The sequence below is a fragment of the Haliaeetus albicilla genome, chromosome 12 (genome assembly GCF_947461875.1).
Source record: "Haliaeetus albicilla chromosome 12, bHalAlb1.1, whole genome shotgun sequence".
NCBI classification, from domain to species: domain Eukaryota; kingdom Metazoa; phylum Chordata; class Aves; order Accipitriformes; family Accipitridae; genus Haliaeetus; species Haliaeetus albicilla.
In genome coordinates this window covers 19,298,231-19,318,092 of record NC_091494.1, presented here as the reverse complement: position 1 = coordinate 19,318,092, position 19,862 = coordinate 19,298,231, and the positions used below count along the sequence as shown (strand labels likewise).

At 41.5% G+C, this 19,862-nt stretch overlaps 1 protein-coding gene across 4 annotated transcripts in view; it reads right to left on the bottom strand.

Moving 5' to 3' along the window:
- CTXND1 (cortexin domain containing 1) overlaps positions 1 to 19,862 on the bottom strand; it is a 38,153-nt gene that overhangs the window by 9,410 nt on the left and 8,881 nt on the right. Inside the window, exon 1 of one of the 4 annotated variants that reach the window (XM_069798423.1) lies at positions 26 to 253. The exons of the other annotated variants lie outside the window; for them this stretch is intronic. The gene's annotated coding sequence lies outside the window, so the exon portion shown is untranslated. Of the gene's footprint in view, positions 1 to 25; positions 254 to 19,862 lie in introns of those variants that run through there. 4 annotated transcript variants of the gene reach the window in all.

The window sequence follows — 19,862 nt, the reverse complement described above, 5'->3', positions numbered from 1 at the left end:
AGCAGGACAGCGAGGTTTTACTTACTTTGCAGACAGCCTCTGCAGGGCTCCTCTCCCACCTTTGAAGGGGATTTGGGTGCTGACTGAGTGACAGATGCTGGAACAAGGGCAAAAGGGAAGCACGGACTGGCCTTTTCATAATGGGGATAGACGGTGGGAAGAGCTGGGGAGAGGCTGTTGTGGCCCTTGGAAAGGGAGGTGGCTCGCGGGTGTCTGGGCGAAGCTCCGGGAGAAGGAGCAGGAGCTGACCTCTGCAGTGCTATTAGGAGCAGTGGTAGGGAGAGATGTTTGTCAAAGCCGTAGGAGAGGAGGCTGTAGTAATTAAAGCTGTGAGGTGGTAAGAGCCTGCCTGGTTGTTTTCAGGATGCCTGCAGAAATGGTTACTCTGAGAAGTTGGTATGGAAAGGAATTTTAAGGTGTGGGATGTGAAGGCTGGAGAGAAGAACAAGCCAAAGGTGACCCCAAATCCCAGGTGAGGGGACTCAACAGGACAGGGTGTTGCTCAGGCAAGGGAGCAGAGGTGAATGGCAGGAAAGGAAGCTGAAGTGCTGCTTCAGGTGTGTAGTGTGTGTGTGTGTGTGTGAAATGAACTCACCTTCAATTTGAAGTTCAGATCTATAAAAGAGTAGTTGGGACACTTAATCGTACTCTAATATTCTTAACAATCTAGTTTCGATTAAAATCTCACTGCCCCTGAGCACAGAGTCAAATGCTGTAGATAGATATAGACAGATGAGCTTCTTTCTATATCCAGAGAGCAATAATATGACCGTTACTTTCATTTAAAAATTAATTGTCCTTTTATACTTACAGTTCTTTCAGCAGAAAATCAATACTTTATTTCAGTAACTCTGGCTTCCTATGAGCATGATTTCTCCTACGTACCTGTAGCAAACAGGCAGGTTTAATCTTTGTTTTTAACCCACTGTTTGGCTTTTTGGTTTGCTTTTGACTTTTTTTGCTTGCTTTACGTATTGACTTCAAATCTTTATGCTCAGCTTAGTTTATGCAAACTCATTCATTCAATCTAGCCCACTCAGTTATGGTCAAGAGACAAATAGTTTTCCCTCAACACACTTGCTTTTAGCCAGTCATAAATTACTGGATGTCAGTATTCCCTCAGAAGACTAAAGACATCATTTATGGGTGCCCAAAAAGTTGAAACCAAATAAACGCATAAATCAATCTGCGGAAGGTGTTAAAAATTGCTGTTGCACAAATATTTCCTTCTTACATAGCCCCATGCCAGGAATAACATTAATCTTCATTGAGAAAAAGATGGAACATACATTTAAAATAACTGTGGGCTGCTTATAATTTCAGAGCATCCTAAATCAAATAATCATTTCTCACTCACTTGAGGAGCATGTGGTATTACTTGTTAAGAAAAGATAAAAAAAATAGATGGTTGTGCTTGGGAGCAAGTTGCTGTTTAGAGCTATTGAGCAAACTGATGGACAGTTGGGTTCTGGAGAGAAAACCACCTCCAGTCTCCCAAAGTTCAACTTGTGCGGATAATCCTTGACTAAACTTTGCTGAAGTGAGAGCCTGAGAATGTCTAGGAACCTTTTTCAGAGACTGGAAAAAGTAGTTCAGAGGTAAAAAAGTGGGGTAGAATCAGAGATGGACCTTATGAGTTGCTGGCTACTGGGGCACGACAGTGGGAAGTGCTGGGGCTTAAGCAAGGCACTAGTTAACAAGGGCAGGTAAGCCAGGCCTGAGGCTGTAATGTTGTCTTTGTAGCAGCTGCTTTACAATCCATAAGGGAGCAAGAGAAGAAAGGACATCCACTGCTCCCTCAGACCCCAGTCGAGGAGTTTTTGCTACACCTCCCTAGTACTGTCCTCGGCTGGCCAGGCTCTGAGCAATGTGCGAGCTGATAGCCCAGCTCAGCCCTGGGAAAAAGAGATCCGTGTCTCCTGTGCATGCTGCGGGGACATTTCTTTAGTTCCCTATTTGCGTTTCTGCTGTGGGTGTGAGAGCTGCAGTGATTTGTAACATGGTTCAACCCATCCTCCTTGTGGTACTCCCTTCTACCCGAGGGGGCTGTTGGGAACATTGATCCATCAGGGACTGAAATCCTTTAGGAGATGATGCCAGGAAAACACAAAGCAATACCTATGGTATGTAAAGTTTAGATGGGCTTGAAAAGGAACGTCTGTCTTGCAGCAGGACCGTCCTTCATTCAATACGTATTTTGATAAGGGATCCGAAGCTGCTTTTCTTATCAGTCAGTGCTATGATGCACAGTGTGTGCATCCCCTTTCATCATGGTGACTAGCAAACATAAAGGAGTTTTAGAAAAACAAATGGATTTGGCTTTTAAGCCAAGCTTGTAAGGTCTGAATAGATATGATATGAACTCTTTTTAATGGTGTATCTGCTGTTTAAACTCTCTGCTGTTTAAATCCTATGGAAGAAGAAGAACATGCCTGTTGGTCCTGTCAGTTATTTTATAAATTAAGGTGCAGCTGTTAGCCAGGAGAACTACAAGCAAAGCTATGTGGAAATTTTTCACTGCAGCAAAGCTGACAGGGAGGAAAAAAGAAAAAACATAATTTTTCCACTCCTGCTCTGAAGATTTTATTTATTTTTTTTTTTTACAAAACCAAAAGGTGCACTTCAAGGAAGAACAGCAACTCCTTTTTACATGAATATCTACTTTGTGGTGGTGATGTCCAATATTCTCTAACTTGCAGGATACTTCTCTGAGACACATCTTTTGCCCTTTCATATTGAAAGGCTACATGCGCCTGGGTCAGATTGAGGCTGTATCAATGCTTTGATGTTTGAGGAAAAGTACTGTGGATGAACGCTTACCAAAATAGCGGGGTTACACCTGAAGAACTGCCACAAACATTGGCATGAAGAAATCACATAGCCCTGCTTCATTTCTGAATCAATCACTTAAAATGAAAAGCTAAATTCTCACTAATGAAGGAAACTCCTAGTCAAGAAGGTATTGATTTTATAAGTCAGAGGCAAAACAGAAAAAAAAAAAAAAAAGTTACAGGTAGCTTTGCTGTAGTAAAAGATGTAGGTTTGTGTATGCAAGTGCTCATCAATCCATATTGATAACTAATTCATCATAAACTTTTTTAATACAGACTTTTCTGATACTTCAGGAATTTGTGTGTAGAGGGATTTCATCACATAAACATAAGCAAAAATAAAACTCAAAGTCCAGAGTGTGTTTTGGTTGCAAATAAAATGACACAAGTTTTGTACAGGGCTCCCATCAAAGACACTGCTCGTGTTTGTTCCTTTTCAGAACCGGTTTAGTCTGCGGGGAACAGGTAGGGTGAAGTTTGTCGCTTGTGCTCATGCACATAATTTACTGTGCTATTTCTCCGTTTCTTTGTGGTCTTGTAATCAGAGGCGTGATGCCAGTTGAACTACATTGTATCTTAAACTGATAAAATTTTGCAAAGGAGTATTGAAGACTGAATGAGTAAGCGATGGGCTGTAGAGGTGCTCCTGTGTAGGAACACGGATTTGACTGCAAAGCAGGACATGACATTATATGCTGTTCAGCATCTGTTCCCAGGTCACTGGGCAAAAATGGACCTACAGAAAGAACAGCCCCAAAGCCCAGAAGTGGTTTTGATCCTTACCCAACAACGCTTAGAAAATGTTGGCAAAAACAACCGTACTTAAACAGATTTATCTCTCTTCACTGGTATGAGGAATTGGAGAAAAAAATAATTGAAGATCTGAAATGAAAAGTTAGGGGCCCCAGGTGATCTGAAATGAGTTTGGGTTAGGGTTGTTTCAGGGAGCAGTGCTTTGTGCTACGTGAGACATCCAGAGAAGCTCGCTGCTCCTCACCCTCTCCAGCTGGAAAGCCAGAATTGTTGTAGCATGTTAGCTAATTTTGGTTATAATTTGCCAACAGGAGAAGTAGAAATATCATTACTAGTTTTTCCCTGTTTTCTTTTCTCAAGAGAACAGTTTTTCTCTTTCTGCTATAAGAACAGGGAGAAGGAAAATTGGCCCATTTTCAGAGATGCTGAGTGCCTGGAGCACCATCTGGAATCAGTGCTACCAGCCAAACAATTCAACATCACAGAAAATCTTCCCATTTTCAGACACACACACCCCCTTTCCGTACAGTTCTGCACGTGAATACTGCACAAAAGCTTCTTTCTGATGAGGATCCAGTTGGCATCCAGATAAACTATATTTTCAACTGTCTCCCCATGGGGATGGATTGCATTTTCCTTCAGAGAGAGGCCAGATGATTTTTATTACAAATGAACCAAAACCTTGAGGCAGGACATGCATTACATTTCCATGACAGCTCTGGCAGGAGTGAAGGATCCTGATAAAAATTTAAGGGTAATTGAGCTCTAGCCTCCAGCTCTGTGTAGGTAGATAACAAATATAGCAGCCTCCAAATTCTGTGTGTCACCGAGCAAGGATGGGTGAAAGGATAAATGGCCCATTGCTCAGAAGAGCAAGGATCAGTCAGGTTCCTGAGTCTAAGTTCCAGCTGTTCACGGTCTCTGTCTCCTGCCCTTCACGGGACATGTGCGCTATATCTGTGCTAGTAAATCAAATGTTTCCAAGACTATTTTTTGGCATTGAGGCTGGCTGGCAAAGAGCAGCCCATGCAAATACTGTTAAACTTGCTTGACCTCTGTGACAGGTCATTCTGCTATAACGTGGTTATATAGAGGGATGACAAAATAAACTCATAAACGTCGAGTATCTTTTAGCTGCAGAATATATTTATGAGAAGTGCCAGATGGATGGGTGTAAAATACAGTTTGTGTTTAATCAAAGACAGAGAACAGTCAAAAATGATCTCTGAGAATGGTAAAGCAATTGGCCCCTTTCTGAATGGGCTTTAGTGGCATGAGGTGGACGGAATACCGATTTAGTGACCACCAGCACAGCCTGACATTGAAGATTGTCCAAGTGGTGAAAAGACACCCAATGGCTCTTACCCTGGTCGCCATTCCCATTTCTGGGGTATGCTCCCTGGATCACCTCCAAGTCTGCAGTCCTCAGGCACCCGAGCCCTGGGGGGCTGCTGCAAGTTAGGCTGTAATGCAGCATCCCTGGAGCAGCTCTGATCTGTGCTAGTGATAGCTTTGGCCATAGCTTGCTTTGTGCTTGGGGTTTTGGGGGTGATTAATGCCTTTTCATTCCCTCCTTCCCTCTCATCCCAATCTTTATTGATGGTATTAGCAAATACAGCCCGTGGCCTGAGTTTTACTTATGTTTCTATGTGGGTTTTTTTTCTGATCATGCTCTAAGTACACGTCCAGCCATTTCATCACCTCAAGAAAGGTCCTTTCCTCAGCTGGAAGCTCATTGACTATTCTATAAAACTCATAGTCAGAGCCACTCTTTAATTAAGACTGTCCTGAAAGGAGCTTTGTTTCCAGCCGTGTATTACAGCCTGATGTTGTTTTCTTTGTCAGTGCAGCAGATTATTGGAAGTGTAGTCCTTGATTAAAAAGATTGTGTGCAATTACATTCCATCTCCACATCTTCAGCTAGATCAGTAGCTTGTCAGTGGGTCATTGGGAATCAAACTGCCAGAACCTTTGTACATGTTCAATTTATAAAAAACTGTGTTACTGGCACAGCATCTGACAGTCCTATACAGCCAATACCTTATTAATGCGCCATTTACCACAAGGAACATTTTTAAGTGAACCTAATGTACAGGGAGCGATGAGGGCTTGCCTGAACTGACTCAGCAGTTTGGAAGGTCTTTTCTCCCTGGCAGGGATCACGCTAACTTCTGAATGTGCTCGAATGTCCCAAGCCTAAATGCTGGTTTTCCCCTTCTAGCCACCTTTATTATTTAGGTTTCTGGTGGACTAGGATCGCTGTAATTTGAAAGTAGGTCTGTGTGCTGAGGAATAGATGCCTTCTATTAGGGAGCTCTCTTAAGAACAACTAAATGCTCATAGGGATGATTAGTGGCTTTACATGTGCCTGAAGAAGATGGGACTCTTCAGTTTGGGAAAAAAGGTGGCTGAGGAATAATACTTTTGAGCTATACAAAAAGATCAGTTGGGTGGGAAAATGGTTTCCTCCTAATTAAAAAAATTCACCAGTTTCCAAAATAGGGAAACTTGGGGGCATTCAATGGAACCAGCAGGAAATCAGCTTGAAACAGAAAAAAGTACTTCTTTATTCAGCAGGTAGTAAGTTTCCAAAACTTGCCATCACAGGAGACTGGAGACAGTACCAGCAGGCTCAAAGGGGTTGGATGAGTTATGGACAACAGGTCCATAAATAGACACTGAAAGCACTAAGCAGAGGTCTTCCCTATAACTTCCCCAATACAATAGTTGTGGATGTTGGAGGATGGAGTGCCAAATGTGGCCAGGCTTACATGATATCCCTAATGAGCATCTCCCCTTGACACTACCAGAGACAGAGTACTGGGCTGGATGGACTACTGGTCTGACCCAGCAACAGGTTTTCATGTTCTTATTTCTTTGATTGCTAAAATGCTTTCAGGCTGACTCCTGGAAACTCCCTATTAAAAAAGAGAAACTATTAAAGATCTGATCCAATTTCAGCTTCAATCTCTATATCTTTAAGTAATATAGCTCTAATACTTTTAAAACCAGGCACTGGTCTTTGCTTCTAGTTTAACTCTGTCTCTTTATATTTACATATTCAGTACAATAATGAGATTCCTCAAAAGCTTTTCATGCATGAAAGGAAAGTAAGCTCAAACAGCTCAGTCCTATGAATAATAAGGTGAGATGTGTCCCAGTGGGTCTCTGCCCGCCCCCTGACTGGTATTTGTTTATTTATTGTCACAGGCTCATTTTGTGTCTGTGCTCTTGGAGGTTTAGTTAATTGCAAATGCAGGCAATGGGAGCTAGCTGTCTTGCAAAACACTTGACTTTGGGCCAGAAACAAGTACACATCTAACAGATAGAAATTACATCCCCAAATCCATGTGTTCTGAAAAAGATAGAATTAGCGTTGAACACCGTCTCTCCAGACATGTAACTCGGTACAAGGCATGCAGCCAATGATCTTTAAAACTATCAGGGAGCAAGATATGACGATACCATTAGGATTAACTAAATTCTCCTGCCTTGTTTAGAGTACTTCTATGTTAAGATTTATGTTAGGATAGGAACTAACTGCACTGCAGTCATGCCTCATTACAGAACTAGCCTTTTCCAAGGCAAATTTTTACGTATGTCCAAATGCAGATCTGAAACTGGGGTTTTTTGGACTAAGCGTTCTTTCCTTCTCCTTGGATTGTTTTCCCTGCAAGGTCTCCTAGATGGTCCTAAGTGCTGTGCGTTATGGTAAGGAATGACTCTAGATCTCCCACAGGTTCAATGTGTCACAGCTGAGTCTGGAAGCATCTGGAAGGACAGGACATACAGCTCAAAAACAGCACTTGCTTTTCTGTTGCTCAGCTGCAGTTCTGCCTGGTGCTATTCCATCAGTGCTGGGTTCAGAAGCTACTCCTGCTCTTGTGCCAGCAACAGTCAGGTTTCTTAAAACAGGGGTTTGATTGAGGAGGGGGAGAGTGAAGTGGCAGAAAGAGCCTTTGTAACTCCATCGTGGGTCAGCATAGGTCTTCTCTTGGAAGGTGAGCAAGGCCAACTGGTTTTCATCAGTTTTGCAGTGTTTCTGACATTAGCTGATTCACAAAATTAGCAAAGCCTGTGATCTTCTCCCCTGTCATTGCAGATTAACACAAAGAATTATCTGGTTGCAGTGGCTGGGGGAAAATTGTTTCCTCTCTGCTAAAAAAGCCCAGTCATTTTCTTTTGGTTTTTTTTTTGTTCTGTATTGACACAAAAATGAGACCTCTGTGTGTGTACAGCCTGGGATGTAAAGGTGTGTGAGATGCTCAGGTTTTGTGCGGTGGGACCTAATGCAGGCCACAGGGATTCTCTATGGCAGGACCTGGCAAGGAGCCGTGTTTTGCTTCCAGCTGGCTACTTAGAGCAGGATTGTTCGAGTCACCTGTAATGGGAAAGCACAGACCTCAATTTTAGCAGAGTTTAGGAGTTAACGTTTCTAAAGGAAGGCAAATAAAATCATATGACTTGTGTTTTTCTGAGTAAGATGAAAGTAATTATTAACTAAGAGTAATGTATTAAGCAAAGACACAAGGAATCTCCTTTAATAACACAAACCTCCAACATTGCCCCACAGTAAGTCAGGTCCGTGCCTGACAGGGCTGTGCTTTCTGTTTAAGGCTGCTCTGCAAACTGAGATTTAGTCAAGCATCTCTCTACATTTGCATGACTACCCCAACTGCACCCGCAGCTTCGAGGCGGGCGGGCAGCGATGGAAAGTAGCCTGAGACTGCCGTAAAATTTAGTTCTTATAAATACACCAAGCCTCAAAGTAGGAAAGACAAGTATTGGCTGGTCGCTAAAGAAGATAGAGTGAGGGAAGGCGGTTGGAGAGCCAGCTCACAAGCAGCCTGATGCATGTAACGTTACCAAGGTCAGCAACCCTGCAGTGATATCCTGAGTAAATAATGAGGCTCGTATGGTAGAGCTGCCTAGGGCGTCTTTCCTGGGTTGAATGAACATTGCAACTGCAAACCATTCAAAAGCAAAGAGATATATAGCACTAAGCTAGAAAATAGCACTTTATGGGCGTGTTAAAACATGGTCTGCACATTGCTAGGTACCTCCTTTGAATGACTTTTCCCTAGCAGAGAATAACGTTTGGCTTGCACTTACCTGACTGCAAGCACCCTTGAACTAAATTAGTTTTGTAAACGTTGGACTGGCAGTGGGCGGGTTGATTTCTAGAGAAATTCTTTTAATAATAAAATGCCTCACAAAAACTGCATTGACTTCAACCAGGCAGACTGCGGGCAGCTAGAAACTTCTGATGGCTTCACTTTAACCCAGTATTTTTGGGTTAACCAAAGCACAAATGCCTGACAAATGTCATCATCTTTCTGGCAAATGTCCCCCATGAGCAGGAAAATAAAGGGCAGTATTATTCACAGGGACACCTGGTCGGTCAGGACTGAGCAGGGAGACCCAATGTGATATTTGGCCTGAGTAAACTTTGTGCTTCTGAGACACCTGTATGAAATCAGTGGGCCAGAGAGGCTGACAGCCTACACTTGGCATTTCCCATACCATGCAGCGATGTGACTAGCACAGACTTCAGCCCTCCTCCCCCTCAACTTTTTTTTTGCAAGTGCCACACACTGAGTCACCACTGACTATGCAGTGAGAAAGATAGTGGGTTTTGTGCATTGCTGGGTGGGTCCATATGTCTGAAGGCACCATCTCGACATCTTCTGGGGCCTCCATCAATCCAGGTTTGAGGGCTAAGCAGTCTCAGGAAACCCTGCTGAACTTTCTCTCTGAGGAAAGCCTTACTGCCAGAAAGGATGCTCTAACTGGAACATCGCGTTCCCAAGCAGAATTCCCCTTGGTATCACCTGCCCTTCTCTGCCAACTAATAAACCCCTCATTTTCTCAAAGGGAAGACCAAGCAGAATTTTGACTTTGAAAAATAAGTGCCAGCAATTATCTGACATTCGATATGGCCAGTTCTACTGATATGCAATTTTTAGTAGGAAGTGTTTACATATTACAGTAGTAGCATAAAAACCTAAGCTTGACCACGAAGAATGGTGTTCAAATTATTCTTTTGGTATCTACTGAAGGTATAGTTTAAAGTAAAAAGTCTTCACAGAAGTCTTAAGTCCTGATAGGCTGTTTTGTCCCAAATTAAAACTTCTCTAAGCTTATGAAGTAGGTTCCTGAATGCTACACTGGGGTTTGTTTTTTTTCCCTTGGTGACCTACTGCAGTGGATACCGATTAAAGCATTTGCCAGGTTTCTTATAAATATAACCTTGAAACTGTATTAGCAATCTAAAGGTGAAACGTAGCTAGCCTATGCATATCTGTCCATCAAATGACAATGTAAGTACAGTGGTTAGGAATGAATGCAGTTCTGCTTTTAAGAAATTGGGGACATCCTTACTACGCACTGCTCTGGTACATGTATCTGCTGGTTTATGCTGCAGGGACTCCCCTTCATTCCTTTCTATTCAAGGTGTTCTGACAAAGCTAATTACGGTAGCAAGCAACTTGTATCAATGTCATTTAGGGAATACGAGCATTTGTGTTTTCAGGAGTTCTTGCGCGTTGCCCTGAATTTCAGATGTGGTTTGTCAGTTGTTGAAACTATGTATGAAGATATTTCAGTCACTGAAGTGAGATGCATTTCAAAGCATAGTAACTTGTTCCTCCTGAAAATTTTGCTTCTTCCAGTGAAAGTGTGATGGTTTGCTATTTATATATGTTTAGGAAAATTCCTTCACTATACATTCACCCTTTTTACTCTACCCTCAATCTGTTGGATAATGAATAGTCTCAGAGCTCTGCTCTGTTATAGAAAGTGCCTCTAAAAACCATATCTCCCCACCCCCCTTTTTTTTTTAAGCTTGAGAAGCAAGATTGCTTTTCTAACTCTGAAAACTTAGCCTGGGAACTGGATCTAGGTTCTTTGCTACCTCATGAATCACCATCCTGGGAATGATTCTGCACTGGAACTTGGAACAGCTTGATAATTCAGGAGCCATCCCAGCTCCCCCACACACCCTGGCCTTACATATGGCATTGCTGCATTGCTACTGGATATAAAAAGCCTACAGGATCTGTTTCAGTCAGGAAGCAGCTGGGACTTTGAATGCAGATGAGAAGTAGGCTTAATTCACTGGAGTAGAAAGAGGTCAATAGAAAACGAACATTATTTTCCTGTCCATAATTGCATTTTAAGTACATAATAAGTAGATGATGGTAACCATGTGCTAAAGGGTCCAACTGTTCTTAATTGATTAAAATAGCTTCTGAAGACTGTTTCTATTAAGGATTTAACACAACAGAGTGTTATACCATTGCACCAGGATGGGTTTGCAGTTAACTATGGCTCTCTTCTCTGAGTCAGGCAGCTTTGAATTAACGTGGTTTTCCACAATTCAGATACTATCACTTGGTACTGACAGTCACCTGCCTCTGTCCCACTGACCTCAATAGTGGGGCAACAGCAATATATCGGTGGCCTCTAGCACCAAAACCCCCACCGTTTCCCATGTGAGCTGAAGGAGTCTTTTCCAGTGGTTATATAAAGTTCAGCTGCTAGAAAGAGATAGAGGTTAGTGGTCAGACATGCTGAGTTGAGGGTTGTGCTGGTTTTGGCTGGGTTAGAGTTATTTTCTTCATAGTAGCTGGTATGGGACTCCGGTTTGGATTTGTGCTGGAAACAGTGTTGATAACACAGGGCTGTTTTCGTTACTGCTGCGCAGTGCTCACACAGAGCCAAGGGCTTTTCTGCTTCTCACCCCACCCCACCAGCGAGGAGGCTGGGGGGGCACAAGGAGTTGGGAGGGGACACAGCCGGGACAGCTGACCCCAACTGGCCATATGACGTCATGCTCCGTATATAAAGCTGGGGGAAGAAGGAGGAAGGGGGGACGTTCGGAGCGATGGCGTTTGTCTTCCCAAGTCACCGTTACACATGATGGAGCCCTGCTTTCTGGGGATGGCTGGACACCTGCCTGCCAATGGGAAGTGGAGAATGAATTCCTTCTTTTGCTTTGCTTGTGTGCGTGGCTTTTGCTTTACCTATTGAACTGTCTTTATCGCAGCCCATGAGTTTTCTCACTTTTACCCTTCTGATTCTCTCCCCCATCCCACTGTGAGGGAGGCGAGTGAGCGGCTGCGTTGTGCTTGGTTGCCGGCTGGGGTTAAACCACGGCAAGGGTATTGTGCCCAGCTGTTCTTTCCTTTCTTTCCTTCCCCTCTACGCCAATGCCAAATCTCTGATATAAAAATCTGTGTTGTTTCACCTCTGTCAAAAGTGTTAAGAAACTTCCCCCTTAATAACCCAGAGGAGGTCTGGGCATGCCCACAAGGGCAGTTATGCTGGCAGACTGCAAGGGCTCCTCCAGGAAGGGGAGGGTGATGGATAGTTTTGGATAGACAGGTGGAAATAATAATTTATCCCAGATCAGTAGGGTGAGAGTGGCCATGTCTGGCTCTAACCTGGTAAATAGTGCACTGATTTATAAAAGCATGGAGATAGGGTTTGAGTTTGTCCTCGGTGGGATCTTCAGACCTGGGACTCCATCTGTTCTGGGCTTATATTTCATTTCTCAGAGATAGGGGGAAAAAAAAAAAAGTTAATATCTCCCCTGTAAGATGAGACAGTAAAATCAAGACACTCTTTTCACTGCCTGGGCATGGAGGATTCTAGGAAAAGTAGTTTTCTGTAGGGTCCTAGAATGAAAATATTATTTAGCCTACCCTTGTCTAGAATTAAGGCTTTTGTTCTCCAGGCAGAGAATGAGAAGTGCACTTCTGAAGTGTCTTGAAGTTGGCTGCAGTACAGGTTGCTCAACATTAATTAAAAAAAAATAATAATAGCATAATCATCATGGCAATACCAGCCCAGTGTTTTATCCCACCTTCTTTAAACAGACTAAATAAATCATTGACTTAAACAATTTTCCATGAAGTAGCATGACAACTGCTCCAGTTTACTGGCATGCATGCAGACAACAGAATCCTGGCAGAACTTTAACACACACATTTGAAAAGTAGCATCTCTGGGCTTTGTCTTTTAATTGCAGAGCATTAAATCACACAATCCACCTAGCTTTAGGCTCTCTGTCTCAGCCATGTCTTATGCTAACCTGTTGTCAAAATAAATTTGATTTGCAAGCATACAAGAGTCAGACTGATATTTTAATTTTAGATTACTTATCTGAATGCAATTTTCACATAAGGGTTTTAGCACATGCCTAACTTTAAATATGTACTTAGGGCAGCCCTGAGAAGTAAGGCAGTAAGGCCAAGATACCTAATTGCATTTAGGTTCCTAAATTCCCATAGACTTTAATGAGAACAGGGGTTCCCAGGCAGGATTTAGGAGCCAGTCTATTCCTACGCCTTTGACTTTTACCCAAAGTCCAACTCACACTGTCAGACTTAAATGCATGCTCTAAGTATTTGCTTGGTTTGCTGGATGGCACCTAGAATACCCTGTACATTGCAGTCTTTGTACTGGATATGGTACTTCTCTGTTCAATCTCTACCTCTACTATTGAATGTTAAGGAAAAAATTGAAGCATTGCTATTTACAAGTAGGAAGGAACTTTCCAACTTTAAAAATTAATGCATTTATCTGAAATCCTCCCTGGAATTCAGATTATTTCCTCATATCTCAAGAAACAGTAACCATCTCCTTCCTGTAGGTCAATGTGCATGCATTAATTTAAATCCATGTGACAAATGATATCAGACTGAGCTGAAAAAACAAATCATAAATCTGTGCTGACCAGGCATATTTTCCAAAAAATGGCTTGAAATAACTTGCTTAGTAAATTAATACAAAGCCTCTGACATCGTAAGTGCCTCCGACTAACATCCACACAGCTGTTAAAATGGAAGTTTGTCATCCTGAGTATTAAATGGAAGGAAGGTCAGAGAAATTAATTAAGCAAATATATAGCAAGCCCGACCTAGCAGTCATTAGAAACTCAAATCAATGGGTATTTGTCTTGCAGGACAAAAGCATTACTGCTTACAGAAACATTAAATAACTGTGGCCTTGGACCAAGTAGATAGAAATCTAGTTTGGCAAGCTTTTCTTCCTAACACAGGACATTTCATTTACAAATATTAGACTTTTCCATTTTGTAACTGAATAGTAAATCTTATCCCACACTTACGGAGACCACAGCCTCATATAACCACTTCAGTGGCATTTGTCCTAAACAACAGCTAGTTTTTCAATGCCTGACCTTATTACTATGAAAGCAAGAGTTAACATACCAGAAAGAGAACTCCTTACAATAAGCCTTTGGCCAGAGTTATAACAAGCAGATTCATGTTCTGTTTTAAGTTTTGAACTGCAGTGACGTTAAGAAATGACAAAAATCAGCCTTAGCTTCTAGGATGTGCTGAAATTCATGAATGGCATTTCTCTCACTGTCAGGACTCAGAAGACAGCACAGACAGACCTCTGGGAAACATTCTCAAAAGACCTGGTGTTCCATATTCTTATTTGGGAGACAGGCAGTAAATAACACCAATACTAATGGAGTAGCATATTCTTTTTCAGCTTTATTTCGCATCTTGGTGATATGCTACTGCCAGCTTCAATCACGTAGGATTATGTCTACAGTGTCTCTGAACTCTTTTCAAGAATGGTAGCAGTCATCTCCATGCTGCTTAAAGAGTAGGGTATCCTGCTTTTATTGTTCATTGTATTGCAGCCTGCTTTTAGATCGATGAATGACTGCTCTCCTTGTATTTAACAGGACACAACATTGCTAACTGCTGCTAGATGTTTCAAGTGCTAATCTTTTAAGAAGAAAAACTGTTTAGCTTTCAGATTCATTTGCTTATACTCTAAACTTTGCAGGACTTTGTCTATGTAGTTTGCCAAATGCTGCACTTGGTGACAATAATACAATCTAGGAGTGTTTCACTGGAAGCACTGAGTGTTAACTGGGAATAAAACTTGGTTCTTCTCCATGGCTGATACGGTTCAGTTGTAGATAAATTCATCTCCTATAGCACTATGTGCTTTGGTACGTTCCCTATGCATTCCGCTTCAGTAGTTCACTTCCCATTATTTTGATTTTATGCTGGCATAAACCTATGGTAAGACAGCGCTGTGCAAACTTTATAACCTCAAGGAATTATTTGGGACACTATGAACTAGGCATAATTCTGTCCTCATTTATCCCCATAAACAACGAAGTCCATAAATCATCTTCTATCTACTTTGGCATGCAGTGGCACTCAGGAAAATGCTATGCAGAGCTCTCCATCTTGCAAATGTAGGCTGGGACCCTGTGGCCAGCTAAGTCAGTAACGTGAAGACTTGCTTCCAAACAGCAAGCAGAGAAAACCACAAGAGTAAATCATCTTGATTCCTCCTTCCTTCCTTATTTTTTTATGTGTATATAAAAAAACCCAACAAAACCAGCAAACCACACAAAACAATGCATGCAGATGCTAGAGCACCTATCTATGGATGTGCCTTTACCTTAGAAACATCCTTTTCCTCACTTCACACCCTCTGAGCTTGGTGAATTTTTATTAATCTTATTTTAAAATAAGGGAGAACTGAGCTGTGTGTAAGGCTGGGTTTTTGTTTGGTTTTTGGGGGGGTTGGGTTGGGTTTTTGGGGTGGGTTTGGAGGTGGTTTGCTTTTTTTAAGGGAAAATCTTCCTTTTAAGGGCTTGGCTCTGGATACCAAAGTGATTCTCCATTCTCTCTGGAAGTGTTCACTGGTATATAAAGGGTCTTAAAAAAAAAAAAGTATTCTGACTTGGTAAGGATTTGTGGTTATTTTACACAAATGTAGGTTACTAGCCAGAGAATCATCTGGAAAACAGGAGTCTCGATGGGCTCAAGCTCTGTATACAAACCCATTGGCTGAAATTTTCAGGAGTGGCCTAAATTTCTTGCCTTACACTCACGAGGTCAGCATGCAGTGTCGTCACAGAGAGCGTGCGTATTTTGATGCTTGGTCCCATACTTCAGCAAGATGAGGTCCCACTGTCCCACCAATGCCACCTCTCCCATCATACCTTATCTGTAACACGCAGTGATGAAAATTACCCCCTGCTTCCAGCACTCAGAAAGTTTAAACTGCAAACTATAATATTTAGCTGTTAATACAGCAAATTAGGCAAGAAGGGCATTGTATTGCTGTGATTTGAACACTGTTTGGAAATGCTGAGGCATATTAAAGTACTTTGATGTCATTTAATGAATAATAAATGTATTTATTATTGCTATGCCACTCAAGCAGGGAAAACTACATCAGCTTGCATGGAAATATGTCGGTACAGCTATACAGCAAACAGAAGTTGATTATATACAAATCTTTCCTGTGGCTAGGCTAGAAGTATTTTCCTGAGCGCCTTCTGCTCATCATTCCTTCATCTTTGCAAAAGAGAATGGTGTTTTATCCCCTCTGCATGCACTTGCACTTCCTTGCCTTTTTTAGTTCCAGCAACTGGAAACTATTTCTTCATCCTCCTTTTTTGTAATCTGGTGAAAGAGTGCTTTTATTCCTTCACAAATTCCTTTTCTAAACAGTAACCAGCAAGGACTTTACAGAGCAGTGATTTTTGCAGCACCCTTTCAGAGTCCCTGTGGTTGTTCTGCTGTACAAGCAAGTGCAGCATATTTTTGAAAAGGATTGAAAGTAAATGACCCCACACTTCATGTTCTGTGCTCACACTAGTGTCATGTTTTTAAACAGTAGCTTCTCAGAAAGTTACTGAGATCTAAAAATCTAAAAAAGAGATTTGTAGAATTATCTTTACTATTTTCAAGATATGGCTATTAATCATTCAGACGCATTCTCACTTGCTAAAGGTGTTTTCACAAAAACTTTACTAGTTTTTAAATACCCTGAATGCCAATTTGTTTATGGGCTCATTGAATGACATGTTACTCAAATACAAATTTATATTAGCCAGAACTGTGTGGAAATAAAGAAAGTGCTAATACAACCAAAAGAAACTGTAAGAATATAAATCAGAAAATTTTGCCCAGAAAATCAGTTTAGAAATAGAATTTGTTCATTGTATTCAGTTCTTCAAATCATGGGGGGAAAACTCATTAGGATAATCTTACAAAGAGATCAAGTGGAAAAAAGAAGCAACAGTTAGCTTATATGTTATATGAGAAAAGCCAAGAAATTGTAGAAACTTGACTGTCTCCCTCCTTTTCCCTCTGACATAAGGTTGTAGTTAGAGCATTTACTGATTTTTATTTCCCGATAATACAAATATAGGAAAGAACATCAAGATCATAATTAAGAAAGCCTAGTTCTGACTTCACTTATCCTAGTAAGTACTGGATGAGATCTAGCTTTCCTCACCCCTACATGTTTGGTCTTCTAATTTTATTCCTTGTTTTAAAATTCTCTTTGATTTGGCTTTCAAGGTGAGGAATATGCTTAATAGCAGCAGTGACATGGCACTGCACTCGGGAGAACTGGCACAGCCATCTGAAGCCTTGTTTGCAGCTGCTCCTGCTTTCTGGTCTCTCTTATAGAAGCATTTTGCAAAAATCCAGTATGTTAGAAATGCATCAATAATGGAGGAAAAACAAAAGTTTAGAATAGAGAGATGTTCTTTGGTAAGGTGGGAGCTTAAATAATAGATCATGTACAGGAAAGGTTGAAAATTAGTCTAATCACTCAAAAAATTTTGAAGGAACAGCTATTTTTATTTTCCCCTGATGGTTACTACTCTGTTTTATCGTTTAAACTGCTCTAAAAAATGCTGACTTTCTCCGTGCAGTAGAACTTCCAGATATTTCAGAAAAGTGCTATTGGGCAGTTGCGTAATATAATTAATGTCTGCTTGCAGTCATATACCCTGCTGCTGTTCAAAGATCCTCTTCTCTCAGGAAACCCAGTGAATTTAATAGAGCTGGTGGACAAACTTTTCCTCATCAAACTTATTAAATTTTCCAGACATTCAATGGGTGAGACACTTTGTTGGATCATATGATGAAGTGGGGAAAGAGATAGTGAGGAAAATGTGATAGCAGAGGAGCTGCAGCCGTAGTCGGGTGCTTTAGAAGAATTCCTTCCAACACAGCCCCTTCCTCTCTTAAGAACAGGGCACCTTGGTGGTACTGCTTTAGCCCCAGCGTGAGGCAATCCTGGTTTTGCTCTGCTAGAATGAGACTCGCTGTATCAATGGGACAAAAACTTTTCAACTATATTGAAAGACTCAAATCAAATTGCTCATTTTTCAGCTTATGCAAGCCCTATGCAGAGACAGACTTAAACAAAAAAACTCTACTGATTGGCATCTACTTAAAAAAAAAGAGATTTTGTGCACAGAAAAAGGCAAAATACTAAATGTTTTTAACCTTTTTTGAAGAACACAGAGTTAGGGTTTTTTTCCCCAGAGATTATCTGTTTAGATGCAAAGTCAGGTTCTTGCAGAAAACAGATTTGAAATGTCATACTAACTGCATTGGTTAATGCCCATGATCTTTCCCCAGAGAAACAGTGATGGCAAAGTCCTTTGAGAGGTTCCCAGGGCTTCTCTGCCTCTAGGATCATAACTTTGACTGAGACAGGAATTTGGGATGGTGATTATTTCCTTGGGATTCTATTTTAGTGTGGTAGTAATGCAATAGGAGAATGATTTTTACTGAACATCACTTGTAAGAAGAGAGAGAACAATTATGCAACACTTCTTTGACATGATCAGGCACTCGTGTTGCTTGGTAGTCTTTGGGAAATGACTCCATAGTTGGCTTCCCTGCAGTGAAAATACCCCATCCAATACAGTGGACTCTATGGACTGCATTGCCCCAGCTGTCATGAGAAATCATTGACTGAAATTCAGTTTTCCCTGTAGCTGAAACCAGTTTCCTGTGGTTGCTCCTTCCTCTAGTAGCCGTCCAGCGGCCGATGCCCAGGGGTGAGCTCGTGGCAGGAACTACTCAACTTCCCGAGTGTCCGAGAGTGCCCGGGACATCCTGGTCCGTGGTTCAGACAAGTCACTGCTGTTAGCTGCAGTTATTTCTGTCCGACTCTAAGCAGCAATCTGCTAGTGTCGTGAATCGTGTCCCCATTTCTGAGAAGGAGTTACCTAGCATTACCTGTTGTGTGATTTTTCGCTTAAGGTTTTGTAACGCCATCCACCTTGCACTTGAAAAGGTGCTTTCAGCTGATGCTGAGCCACTTTAAGGAATCCTACACACCCCAAAACAAGGTCACTTGGCCCATCTCAAATCTTTGCCTTGCTACTTCACTACCGTGGACATGCACAGGCTCTCAACGTCCTCCAGTCATGCAGTTCACGTGCTTGTCGCTGTTCAATATCAAGGATCTCCTTAGAACAAACCCAACTCTGGTGTAAACTATTTTACATATCACGAACTCAGTATGAGCAGGTGTAACTTGCAAGTGGAGGAAGAAAGAAGGCATTGCAAGAATTTTTTTTTTTTAAAAAGAAATAAAAAGTAGTAGGTGAGGTAGTACAGATTCCCGTTGTTTATTGTTTTTCTTTCTTTGTGGGGTGACTTGCTCCATTGCCTCCTGTTATGTTTACTAATGTCTAGCTTAAACTGTCAGTTAAGTGACCTCTCAATTTAGCCAAAGGCTTTAATGTAGGAGCATAAGGAGATTACAGGAACAAATTGTCAGGAGAAAAGAAAGCTAAGACAATGGTTCTGATCCCTACACAAATAACAAAACAAGACTTTGTTTATACAGAGTATCCCGTTCTTACCAAATCCAACAGATAAAATTCTGCTAAAAGTGCCAGTGTTATTTCCTTCTCTGCTATTAATTTTAAAAAACTGCTGTAGGCATTAATGTTTTGCAGATACTTGCTTAAGCTACAAATAGATGTCCACATGTAAATAAGAAAATGCAATATTTTTCTTGCTGTGAGATGGAAAATCACTTGGAAGATTCTCCTGCACTGTGTCCAAAATATCAGCAAAGCATTTGTGCACTTTGGTGTCCCAAAGCAATGTTCTGAGTAGGATGCCAACCATCATTGATTTCCATTTCCAAATGATTCCTTTAAAAAAAAGTGTTTCAGCTTGAACAACCTAAAGCAGGCATAATTATTCCCTTTCTCAACACTCCCATGCTAATTGTCTGACAACTGTCCACATAAACTGTCCACATCTTTGGTGGGTCAGTAGTAGGGAATGCAGAAATTCACAGGTTAGTGCAAAAGTGGTGGGGGTTTTTGCATGTGCGTGTTTTCTGACAGTCTCTAACACTCATGTACCCACACAGAGACTGTGGTCTAAGCCACACAGCATCCCTTAAGTCATACACCTGGGAAGGGTGGGCTTCAAGACCACTGCA